Below are 13,857 nucleotides of genomic sequence, written 5' to 3' on the forward strand. Positions count from 1 at the left end.
AGGGCTGTATTTTGAAGTGCAGAGAGCCTAATTTTGTCCAACTCATTGATCTGCTGTAGTTGATTAATCTGTGCCTCGCTTAGATCTAAGCCAACTTCCTGTGTTGTTCGTAATGTTTGGATTTCGAATTCTATGGGGAAAATGGGTTGTTTTCCAAACACTAATGGATAAGGTGAGTAACCAGTGGTGCTTCTCCATGTTTTTATATAGGCTCAGAGTGCTTCAGGTAGTCTGGCGGCCCAATCACACCTTTGTGATGCAATGGTTTTCGTTAGGATTGATTCTATTACCTTATTGCTGCTTTCTACCTGTCCATTCGCCTGTGGGTGGTATGGAGTAGTGATTTTATGTTGGACGTGATAATTTTTGAGTGTTGCAGCTAATCTATTCCCAGCAAATTGTGGTCCTCCGTCTGTAATTATTTCCCTTAGAAGGCCATAACGTACAAATAGATGGAACAGGAACTGTATGACAGAGTCCTATGTGGCTCTTGGCAATGCTTCTACTTCAACCCATTTGGTGACATATTCTGTTGCCACCAAAATATATGTTTTCTGATTTGATGATGGGTTGATAGGTCCAACGAAATCAAGAGCCCATCGTTCGAATGTTTCAATGACTAACTGTGGTTTCAGAGGCATCTCGTCAGATTGACCAAGACGTCCTGCTCGCTGGCAGCTGTCACAGGCTTCGACAAATTTCTTTGCATCTCTGAAAATTGTGGGCCAATAATACCCTGTCTACAACACTTTATGTCCAGTTCTACACTCAGCGAAGTGTCCACCACATGGTCCATCATGACAGGCTTTTAGGATGTCAAAGATTTCGTCTTCTCGAACACATCTCTTGATATGCATGTATGCCCCAGTGTGAAACAAATAGCCCCCAATCCATGAGAATCGAGCACTCTTTTGAACAATATGTTTACGTTCATTAGGGGTTAGGTGTTTTGGTAGTTTACCTATTGCGAGGTAATTGGCAACATCAGCATACCAGGGTGTTTGAATAGCAACAGAAAACAGATGTTCGTCTGGAAATTGATCTTCAACTGCTACTGCATCGATTGGCTTTGGCATTCTTGAGAGAAAATCAGCTACATGGTTTTCTTTGCCAGGTTGATCCTTGATTGTGATATCAAATTCCTGCAATAAAATCAACCATCTAGTTATTCAGGCATTTGTGACAGGCTTATTTGCTAAATATTTTATGGCAGAATGATCTGTATACAAGATAATAGGGTATCCCGTAATATAATGTCTAAACTTATTGACAGCATGTATTACAGCTAGGAATTCTTTTTCAGTAACAGTGTAATTTAATTCAGCAGGGGATAAATTTTTGCTGATGTAATAGATAGCATATGGTTTTTTATCCTCTTCCTGCCCAAGGACTGCGCCAATGGCTGTATCTGAGGCATCAGATGATATCTAGAATGGAAAATCCCAGTTTGGTCCTCGAAGGACTGGGGCTGTGGATACGAGCTTCTTTAAATCCTTGAAAGCACGCTCACATTTTTCTGTCCAAAGAAAATCAACGTTACCAGTTAGTGCATATAAAGGTGTAGCAATGTGCGAATAATGTTCTATAAATCGTCTGTAATAATCAGAAAATCCAGGAAAGCTGCGTACCTCTATTTGAGTAGTAGGAGTGGGAATAAGAAAAGGTATTTGGATTTCGGCTGGGTCTACCTGAATGCGGGCTGCTGAAACATAGTGTCCTAGGATAAGTCCTTCAGTCATCATCATATAACATTTTTCGTGTCTTAAGCAAAGCCTGGTAGCGATGCAGCGTTGTAGGACTTTTTCTAGGGTGTCTAATGCTGGATCAAAATCATCTCCATATGGTGTAAAGTCATCCATGTATACTTCAAGTCCATCATTTATTAAATCTGCAAAAATACTAAGGATAGCCCTTTGGAATGCGGCAGGAGCATTGCATAAGCCAAAGGGTAAAACTCGATAGGGAAATGTTCCCCAAGGACAAGTAAAAGTAGTTTTGTCCTGGTCTTCAGGGGCAATCTAAATCTGATTGTATCCACTGAAGCCATCCAGGAAAGAAAAGAATTTATTTCCTGCTAAAGTATCTAATACTTGGTCTATGAATGGGAGAGGAAAGTGGTCTTTTTGTGTTGCTTTATTTAGTTCCCTGTAATCCACACAAATTCTCCATTTCCCATTCTTTTTTGGTACCACCACAAGCGGAGAGACCCATTTACTATCAGAGATAAGATAGATAAAATTGACATCTAAAAGTTTTTAAAGTTTCGCTTTTACCACATCTTTTAAATGAGGATTAAGTCTCCTTTGAGGTTGACGACCAGGTCTGGCATCCTTTTCTATATAAATGTGGTGTGTACATAATTGGGGGTCAATCCCTTTCATATCAGGGTAATCCCATGCGAATGCTTCTTGATATTTTCTTAACAAATGGATGAGCTTTGTTTCTTGTTCAGGTGTGAGGTTGGCATTAATGTTTAAGGTTTTTCCCAATTCAATTTCCACAATTTTACTATTTGCAACAGAAGTAACAGGTATTGTTTGATCATGTGTATCTTTCAGCGGATCTTCTTCTAATTCATTATCAAATGCTACTTCTATCATGTGACACTGTGTGCAGGATCCGGATTCAGTTTGACTAATGAGGTTATTAATGGCATCATCTTCTCTTTGGTCTTTAAAATCAAGTACCTCTTGTATAGTTAATGGAGATCTAATGTTATCAGTAAGGTATGATGCAGGGTGCTTGTTAGTTTTAATTATTGTGACACTTGGCTGTGCTGGAGGATATAGAACTAAATTCTTGATATTTGGTCCTTTGGTTATGGTCATATTTCCTTGCCGGCAGCCAACATAAGCATCGGCAGTGGCAAGCCAAGGTCTACCTAAAATCAGCGAGTGTCCATCAAGTCGGGTTTTTGGATTAATTATCAGGAAATCGGTTGCATATTCCCAGGAATCTACAGAGACCATGACATCATGTAGAGTACCCTCCGGCCTAACCACAGATCGGTCAGTCAATTCTAGCAAAGTAGAGGTGGGTTCTACAGATGTAATGCCGAGCTTTTGGCAAGTAGTGGTTGTTAAAATATTAATTGCAGCTCCTAGGTCAACTAAGGCATTAGACAGGGTCTGACCATAGATTTAAACAGTTACAACTGGATTTCCTGGGTCTTCATATTTAATGGGTGTTTCTTTCCCTGATAGTAAATTAGATAAAGTGCCGACTAGTTGGACTCTTGGATTATTTGTTATATTCCTCCTTGGTTTCTTTATGCACAATCCTTTGATAGCTTTTGCGTATATAGGAATGTCTTGAATGGCTTGGAGGAATGGAATTTTTATGTACAGATTTTGTAATTCTCCAAGAATGTCAAAATCAGGATATTGTAAAGGTCGAGGTATGAATAATCGTTCTGGGAATGGAGGAGAGGATGTGGTTGCTTGATTATGAGTCTGCTACTTATTCACATCCTCTTGTTGTAACAGATGTTCTCTTGGTAACTGATCTTCAATATGAACTGTTTTATCTCCCTCAGTTTTAATAATACGCCCAAATCTTAACTGAAGATCATTACACTCCCTCAAGTTGGGTCCTATTTCTGGTGATTCTATAATTTGGGGAGATTGGACCGGTCTATTATTTGGATTGGGATTGGGTTGGGCTGGGAGTTGTGGTCTCAGATTAGAATGGGGATTTTGTTGTAAGGCTGGCAGTGTAGGTTGAGGGAGCGGAATAGTTCCTACTCGGTGATGCATCGATCTCTGCCAGTTTGTTTGCCAGGCTGAACTTTGTGAAGTAGGGGGAGTCCATTGTGGAGGGTATGGGCTACTTTGCCAATATGGCAGAGTGTAAGGGAAATTCGGCCAACCAGATTGGCTTGCCTGATTCAGCCACGGGTTTGAAGAAGGAAACGACTGTGGTGACCAATTTGAAAATGGGCGTTGGGGCTGACTTTGCCACATGCTATATTGTTGAGCATTATACTGTGGGGGCTGAAAAGAAGAAGTTGGGTCTGGAAACATACTAGATTGTCTCGGCTGCCACTGACGGTGCTGGTTGATCAAGTACACCGATTCTGGTTCTTCTTCCGCTTCCTTATATACTACTTTCAATCCAGGCAGTGAGGGGCAGCTCTCTGTAAGGTGATCTTTTGTACAGATGGTGCATGTTTGGACTGTATCCAATGGACATTCCTTGTGACTATGTTTTTTCCTGCATCAGGGATAGAAGATCGCCAAATTCTATTCTGCTTCCATTTGCTTATGTTTAGCTTGCATAATATCAAGTTGTGTAGTTAGTGTCCCCAGAATACCAGTTTAAAAGTTTTCCAATAAATTTCCAATTTCTACACGTGTTACTCCTTCTGTTGAAATTTTGTTATCTCTTACAAATCGATCATGTTCTGCCGGTTTTATTCTTGTGTTGCCTCTCAAACTCCTGATACATAAATCAATGATGTCAGCAAAATTCTCTTAATAAATATCCCCTTTTCCCATGATGTTTAATGTTTCAATCCATTGTTCCTTCATGCCCCTTATTAATGTCATTTTTAACACATTATCAGGTAAAGGTAGTGATGCATAAGGAGATCTTTGCAGATTATACTAAAAATGCTCCACATACTCCTCTAATGTTTCATTCGGTCTAGTTGTCATTTGCAATATTTCGTCTTTTAATTCTCTAGACTTGCAATAATCCTGATATTTTTTTAAGAAAGATTCTTTCATTTGATCCCAGTTGTTTATAACCCCACGACCTAATCCCATAAACCATCTTAAAGAAACCCCTTTTAATGTAGAGGGAAATAATTTTAGTTTCAGGGGGTCGGTGGTGTAATCATATCCCCTGCACAACACATCAAATTCAAATAAAAATGCATCCGGATCTTTTGATGTGAGACCGTGAAATGTAGGGATATGTTGAAGAGGGATTGCTTTCATGGGCGCATTTTCTGCAGAATCCACTATAGGGTATTGTAATGTAGAGGTTTGAGTGTTTGGCTGATTATGAGCCATGGGGTCGAATATATGCCAATAACCTTCTGGGATATCTAGGAGGGTATTCCTAGGTTGATAGGGAATGACTTTGACAGGGATAGTTTTAATAGCATTCCCTCTATCTGGGATAATGAGAATGCTTGATGTCTGAGGAGATTGGGTTCCTTCAACAATGATTTTTGCAGCACTTCCCTTATCTGGGCTATTTAACGACTGATTTGTTCCAATAGGAGATATTGGTTCCTCAGTTTCTCCTGTTTCTCCTTCTCCTTCACAAAGATTGTTGAAATTCCCTTCCTGCAATAGTTCTGGAGTAGAATTTTCAATTTCTTGAAAGTCCTACTCTTCAGTTTGACTATGCACCTCATCCAAGGCTACAGATGGTGATCCCGTGGCCTGAAGGGAACTAGTAGGCTGTTTAGAAATGATTTCCTGGGTCCTACTGATGGCTGAGATTCTGTTTTCTTATATATTTCGTCTATGAAGGTTGTTCGACCAAGGGTCACCGGTCCCCTAAATTTTTCAGGTTTGGGTGGAGGTTTGATATTTTTTTCTGGTTTTTTCTGCTTAGTCATGCACTCAAATGAACTACTAAATTCTATTCAAACAAAGCAAAAACAAATCTGTTAGGAAAGCGGACAGGGGAGCAGGGCTTTTACATGCTCCGTACGCAGGTTCTTACCTTCCGTTTTTTAAATCCAACTCTTCCCTAGTAGGTTCGTACACTACTCTAAAAAAAGGACAAATGGCTACACTCTTTTCCCGGCAATGACGCCAAAATGTAGAGCTATAAAAAGGGTCTCTTTCACCTCTAATTACCTCACATTAATATGTCAATCCGGGAGCGTTTTGTTATTTCAAAGAGTGTCTCAGTCTGAGGCTATCATTTGTCAGAGTAATGCTAGTAGTACAGCATTCAAAAATACAAGAGTAAATAGATGCTTGTCTACAACTAAGTTACTTCAAAAGAATAAATCACACACTCAGAAAACTAGGCAACTTATCAGTCAAGGGTTCGGCAGCGATAACCCATCCCTTTGGAAACTGATGGAAAGGAAATTAGAGAACAGACCACGGGTCTGGGAGCCAGACAGTAAATTCTGAGGCTCACTACAGCCTTAGATCGTCTCCCACACCAAATCAACAAATGCTAGTAAATGGAACAACAGATAACAAAATGGAACAACAAATAAGAAATCGAACAACAAATCTAGAATGGAACAGTAATTCTTAAAAGGAACAACAGTTAAACAACTAAGTCTCACGAGCAGTAATCAAACTTAATCTATTAACTCAAACGCATCAATCGTAATCAAACAACAATCTTTCACTCTTAAAGCAGATCATGCAGCACACACTAATGGAACAGCACTGATTACAGATAAGTTATGGAATAGCGCTTGGAAACCATATACGCACACAACAACGCTTGAATAGTAATCTGATCTAAGCATCAATCTCAATTAAAAGGAATACGACTGCTTTTCAAAATAGATAGCATTACTTTTGAATCCAACAATCGTAATCACAACTTTCAAGATGAATCCTGTAACATGAATGTACAGCACAAAAGCTCTGTAATAATAACAATATTCGGTTAAGACTACTAATATTCAATCAACTCTGAAAGGAACAGTAATATGATGAAGAGTCAATACAACAGTTCTGTCTATAGAAATCTTAATGAATCAATCTTAACAGAGCATGTGATGTAAACTTATAAAGCATATTAGATTACCAAATAATGATGATAAGCAAATCACGCAGAAATCAAATCGTAATAATACAGAAGCAAGTGTTCTCCGGGGCCGGGTCCTTAGCCTCCAAGGGTACACCGCTTTAGATTAATCCAGACGCAGAGATGAAATAATCACCAAGTTTGTATTAATGCATGAAACAAAAGTACAATGAACCTGTTCTTATCGAGATGTGATGATCAAAGTTTTGATCTTAACAGAAATTACATAAAAGAATAATCATGTCTAACTCCCAAAGCTAACAGTGTTGTCCCTTTATATAAGGGTGACGACGGAGATGTCTAAGTAACAAGATAGATAAAGCAGCGATCCCTCAGGATCAAGGATCCTAAGGGATTTGCCAAACCATTAATCCTTAATCATCTCTTTTCCCTTCTGCGCCAAGCTGGTGTCTTTTCCTCCTTTTCAGGGCCGATTTGCTTTGATCTGCTTAGCCGTGTTTGCACTCGGTCTCCCATCAAAGGGATAGTGGTTACCTTGTCCTTGTCTTTTTCTTTGGAACAACAACTCCTCGTTTTCACCCCTTCCTGCACGAGAGAATGACAATTGTTAGCGGTTAAGTCTTGCATATTAATCTCACATGTTTTGTTATAATTCTCTATTGTTTTCCAAGTTCATGATGCAAAAAGGTTTACAAGTTCTACTAAAAAGCCATTGAAATGATCATCAAAAACATACCCTTTTAGTACTCCACAAACACATTAATGGCCTAAGACCGAGAGACATTTGAGTCAAAGTTTTCCCCCTTAAAGACCATTGATGGGTAGTTCCAGGTTGTTTGGTTTTCCGAGAATAATGGTGATGATGAAGTCTGCATCAATTGATAGTAGTGAGTGATGGTTGTCCCCACTACTTGTTTAACAAATGAGTTATGATGGCTTTATCCACTATGTAAGAAATATTTCTACTATAACATTTTATCTTTTGAAATCATTTTTTTATTTAAAATGTATTTTTTAATCTTCAGAAATATAGAGTACTCAGATTGTGTAAATAATAAAATTCAAGCCTAAAACTTACTATTCCAAAAAATCCCTACAAAATTTCAAATAAAATCATTAAAAAAATTATGAATTAAATAAAACTATCTATATGACATCAAAAGGACATTATTAAGTAATAAATCTATCATTTAATAAGAAGCTCACGGATTCAAATATTACCATACAAATATGGGCCCATAAAGGTCAACGATTTCTTTTTTATGTCAACTATGACATGGAAGTTAAATTTTTGAAGTCTTAATATTAAATAATTCAAAATTAAAACATGCCAAAATAATCTGCAACTTTATTATGAGCGATATAAATTAGGAAGGTAAGTTTTTGATGTCTTATACAATGTCCCAAATTAATAATGTTATTAATTGAGATTCCAAACCTTTCAAAATGTGTAAATAAAATTGGTCAAAAATAGATACTTCTGTACCACATGATATGTGCAAGTGCATAATGAATGCTACTGAATTAAGAAATTTCTCAGCAACTTCATCTTCAATATTTCCCTATTTTTGAAGGAAATTTCATTGTTCTTGTCCTATTATATGGATCCACATTGTTAATTCTCACCAAAATGCGTCATTGATTTAACACACATTTTTCTACTTAATTATAAATTTATATTTAAAATTATATATCTATATCTATATATATATATATATATATATATATATATATATATATATATATATATATATATATATATATATATATATTTCTTTCCATGGGATATTTGGACAAGAAGATCTATCCGAAAGAATCACTTCCTGTCAGTTAAACCACAAAGCCTAACTTCGAGAGTGTCAAGACCTCTCAATAGCAAAGACACTTAAATGATGGTGACTCAACCAACTGAGCTAACCCTAAGGGTTTATGTTTGAAACCAACCTAAATCCTTCTTAACCCCGGATCTATTAAGCATCGAGAGGGATCAAATCTCTCGAGGTGTAAACCTCTTTTTTGAGTGAAAAACTTGAGGAAAGGTTTGCACCTCGAGAGATTTGATCCCTCTCAGTACTTGATAGATATAGGGTTAAGATGGTTCTAGGTTGGTTTCAATTGTGTGCAACCATAAAAAATTTGTTGAACATATTATTATTTTGTCATTTTAAACATGATAATTATGTCTAATATTAATTTGGTCATTTAAATTTTAAATTTTCTCTCGTTGAGATGATAGAGACTATTGATAAGTTGAATGATGAAATAAAATTTTGAATGCAAAGTGACAATGTCACAGTGTTGAATGATAGAAAACATAAATAATAAGAATGTAATCAATTACAAATAGTCTTCATTGTGATCAAACTCAAACTATTTTCTTCTATTATTCTTATTGTCACACCTCTCAATTTTTCCATATATTCATATGCGTAATAAGAAAATGGCGGTCGAAATCATAGGCCATCCAAATCTTTAACTCGAGCTATTGTAGTAAATGCCATGCCTTCTTTCTTTCTGTCCAACATTAATATTATCTTTTTCCAATTTAATCCCTATGACTTAAGAAGTATTAAACCCCAAGTAAATTTCAATGATAGTTGTTTTCTATTACCTTGTTTGAATGCAAAGTGACTAACAATGTTGAATGACTGAAAATGAGAATAATGAGAATGTAGTCAATTCCAAATAATTTACAATTTTAAGAAGAAAACATTTCATGTAAGTGAACATTTTATTTAAGATAAAAATTCAAGTATTTTATTTATCGTTAAATTATTGTAGCACATAAATCAATGCACGTCATCAATAAAAAAAATTGTGCTTACATTGAAACCAATGCATCTAGTGCAAGTAATCAAATAGGATTAGAAATTAATATCCACACTGAATCAATGCATCCAGTGCAAGCAATAAAATAGGACTAGAAATCAACATATACACTGAAATCAATGCATGTGCAAGCAATCATATAAGATTAGAAATCAACAACTACAATAAAATCAATGCATCGAGTGTAATCAATCAAATAATATTAGGAATAAATATCTACATTGAAATCAATGCATCTATTTCAGTGAATAACATTGTATGTCCCCCTCTTTGTCTCATCCATATCTCTCTCTCTCTCTCTCTCTCTCTCTCTCTCTCTCTCTCTCTATGTCTCTCTCTTCTTCCCTCACTCTCTCTCTGCCTCTCCCTCCCTCTCTATGTCTCTCTCTTCTTCCCTCTCTCTCTCCCTACCATCTATATCTTTTACTCCTTCCATCTCTCCTTTGTTTCTCTATCTCACCCCCCCAAACACATATGTTCTCTCTATTCATATCTATCTATCTCTCCCTCCCTCCCGCTATGTCTCTCTCTTCTTCTCTCTCTCCCCACTCTATCTAGATATCTACCTCCTCATTTCTCTCCTTCTTTGTCTTTCTATCTCACCCACCAAACATACACACTCTCTCTCTCCATCCCTCTTCCTCTCCCTCTCTCTCCCCCCATTCTCTGTCTCCCCCTTCTCTCCATTTCTCTCTCCTCTCTCCTTTCCCTCCCACTCTCCTCTCTCCCTCACTCTCTCCTCTCTCCGTCACTCTCTCTCCATATTTCCCTTGTCACTCCCTCTCCCTCTCTTTCCACTTTTCTCTCTATGTATTTCGTCTTCCCTCCCTCTCTACTTCTCTCTCTTCCTCTATCTCTCCCTCTTTCTCTCTCTCTCTCTCTCTCTCTCTCTCTCTCTCTCTCTCTCTCTCTACCCTCCAACTCTTTCAGTATATTCCTCCCTCTCTCCTCTCACCCCCCATCTTTGTGTCTCCCTATGTATCTCCTCTCCTTCTCAACACTTGGTAAATACAGACTTATGATGGATCTAGGCTTGGCAACATGAGATGTAGTATTGGATAGGTGTTTTTATGTTTATTAGGTCATTTAATGCATATAACTATGTTATTTTAATTTTAAATCTAACGATTTAGCATGAACATCTCCCTATACTAAATTGTAAAACACCTCTTAACACAACCAATTTTAAACAAAGAATTAAGACCCACTTAAAACAAAACCCTTCTTAAAAATAATAATTCCAAAGTAATTAAAATTTACATCGTAACTCTAATCTCACATTTTAATCTTAGCTCTAATCTTAGTTCATACTCATGTAAATAACATATTTACCAATAGTTACTTCCCATGATAATTTAAGTGTGTCTTTGCATTAAAAAATGGATAGAAATAAGATGTAAATAAATATACTTATCAAGAGTCACTTCCCACCATTATTTATGTTTTCCTCAGCGCTTTTGTAGGAGTAAAACTGTAAATGTGTAGAATAACTAGTTGTTACTACCCACAAAAATTTAAGCAAGTACTTGTGCCTCAATAATTAATTGATTTATCCACTTCACATCTCAATTTATTAGCTCCTTCCAAAGAAAGACTATAGGATTCTATTTGCATGTTGACCACTATTAATTTAGCACCAAAATTTAGGCAAGTCCTTGTGCTTCAATAATTAATTGATTTACCCACTTTACATCTCAATTTATTAGCTCCTTCCAAAGCAAGACTATAGGATTCTATTTGCATGTTGATCACTATTAATTTAGCATTTACCAATTTCGGTTATAATTTTTTTATGTTGCTTTTCACAGAGTATATATTAATGTGATATGTATATTATGATTTTCTTTTATCTTAAAAATTATTTTTAATTTTATTTATAAAAACAAAATTATAATATAACAAATTGAATTTTATTATTTGATTATTTTTAACTTTTTTACTATTAATTGAGCTTACATGTAATTATTAAATGTTAAATGTTTACAAACATTCACGCCTACACATCTCCCCCTCTACTTTATATTATGTTTTAATTTTTTCACTAAGCATAAATATAAATGTTTATGTTAAATGTCAAATTTTATAAACATTTATGCTTACACATCTCCCCCTATACATATCCTCCCCATAAATTACATTTATAAGGATGTCTATTTTGAAATAGAGATTTCAAAAATTTAATTTAATTATCAATAATTATTAGGTGGATGGTAGGAATTTAACCTCCACATAATATTCTAATATTCTAACATTCTAGAATATTCAAGTAGTTATGTTATTTTCATCCTTTTAATTAAATTGATTAATTAAAAAAAATGCCATGTAAATAAGTGTGATATGAACCCCATGGTATCATAACAAAGCCTATTTACAAATTATGAATCCCCCTGATAAAGTGGGGAAGAATGTTGTTACATGTTTTTTAAGGATGTTTTTAAGATTGATAGGGTATCTACTTTGAAATAGGGCTTCCAAAATTTTATATACATGTTTATTTTGAAATTATGCTTCCAGAATTTTAATTTAATTATCAATAACTATTAGGTGGATGGTAGAGATTCAATCTTCACATAAAATTTTAGAATATATAGAATATTCATAGTAGTATAAACTAGCATTTGCATCAGATGTTGCAAAGGAAACGACGTAAAGCATAACTATGGGTCTTAAGGGGATATCTATTTTATGAATCATTTATTGCCCATAGATTTGGGGGTCATAGGATGTGAGGGATGAGATCAAGGATAAGAAGAGAAATCACATTTTTTATATGCTGGAGCACTTACTGCACCCAAATTTAGGATTTAAAAAACCTCATATCCTTGAAAAAATTCTACTTCAAAATCAAATGCATTGTCTGTGATTATGCCTATGGTGGGCATATAAAAAAAACAACAAAGAAAAGCCTCAAAGATTACATAATGGCTTTAGATCCCAACTAGACTTGATGATCTTGAGATAATGGATTTGGTCTATTTTGAATGCCACGATACTTAGGATTGAAGCATAGACCTGTTTGACTATACACACGGTGAGACTCATTTACAATCTATATCAGAGGAATCATACCCAAGGCCTTTCCAAATTCAATTACTATGTATAATGTTGTGCCATTCATATTGCCAATAAGTGTTGGAAAAAATTATGGTGTCACATGAAAAATTAAAAAAGAATACAACTAAACAAAGTCTTTTAGTAGAAATCACATGAGAGAATTTTTTTGGCCGTACGACAACCACTAGAATTATTAAGAGGGTGCTTAATCTGAGTGAACAAAGGAACAAGGGAAGAGTCTCTACCTCGTTTTAGAAAATCCAGATAGAGACTCTTCCCTTGTTCCGCCGTTCACTCAAATTAAGCACCCTCTTAATAATTCTAGTGGTTGTTGTACGACCAAAAAAACTCTCTCATGTGATTTCTACCGAAAGACTTTGTTTAATTCATTATGGATCACAGGAGCTTGAATACAGAAAAAAAAAAGAATACAACTGTTTGTTTAAATAATTAATCCTCATAATAGGGCCACATGGCAATAAAAACCATACTTATAAAGAATGACATGCATCGGCTGCCAAATAATCTGCCAAAATGAGCCTTCCTAAAAACTCTTTTTCAAGTAATTAAATATTGTCCAATGATCTAAAATAAATATCCAACAACAAATATATTTTCTATAAATAAAACAAAATATTCGAAAACAACCATCACAAAGCAAAAAAGGAAGGAATTTATAGAGTACGCTGCTGGGTTGATGCCGAAAAATATTCTATTTCGGTTTATTATGAAATACCCTGTTGGTGAAGCCATTAAAAATACCTTTTGCAATACCCTAAACTAAAGTTGACCTTGCAAGGCCACACAAATATTTATAGAAATATTGTTTATATTAGTGATAAAATTATATTTTTATCGGATAAAACTGGTAAGAAAAATATATACAAGTCGAATTTCAATTTTAGTGCAGGTCACCCAAGCTAAATTTGTGAGAACTTGTCATGGAATTTATAATAAAAAAGTCAGTCCAGCCAAATTAGAAGTTAAAAAAGCACAAAATTCTATTCATCCACAACTGCTTTTTCTTCAAACCAAATAACGCAACCCCACTAAGCGGTCCGACAGGAAAGAATAGGGGTGCGGATTTGTCTACGTTGAAGTGGTTTCTCTTAAACTGTCAAAACTTTCTCGACTTCTTCATTCATGGTTTCTTTGCGTGGTCTAGATTTCTTAACATTCACATTGTATTAAGAATTAGCATTAGCATCATTAGACAAGAACTCTGAAATCTACGGGCCTGGAAGTCAAGTCGTCAATTACTGAACCAGAGAGATGGAT

This window comes from Pinus tabuliformis, chromosome 7, assembly GCF_031772625.1.
Source record: "Pinus tabuliformis cultivar Carrire ecotype Pingquan chromosome 7, CPIR1, whole genome shotgun sequence".
NCBI lineage: Eukaryota > Viridiplantae > Streptophyta > Pinopsida > Pinales > Pinaceae > Pinus > Pinus tabuliformis.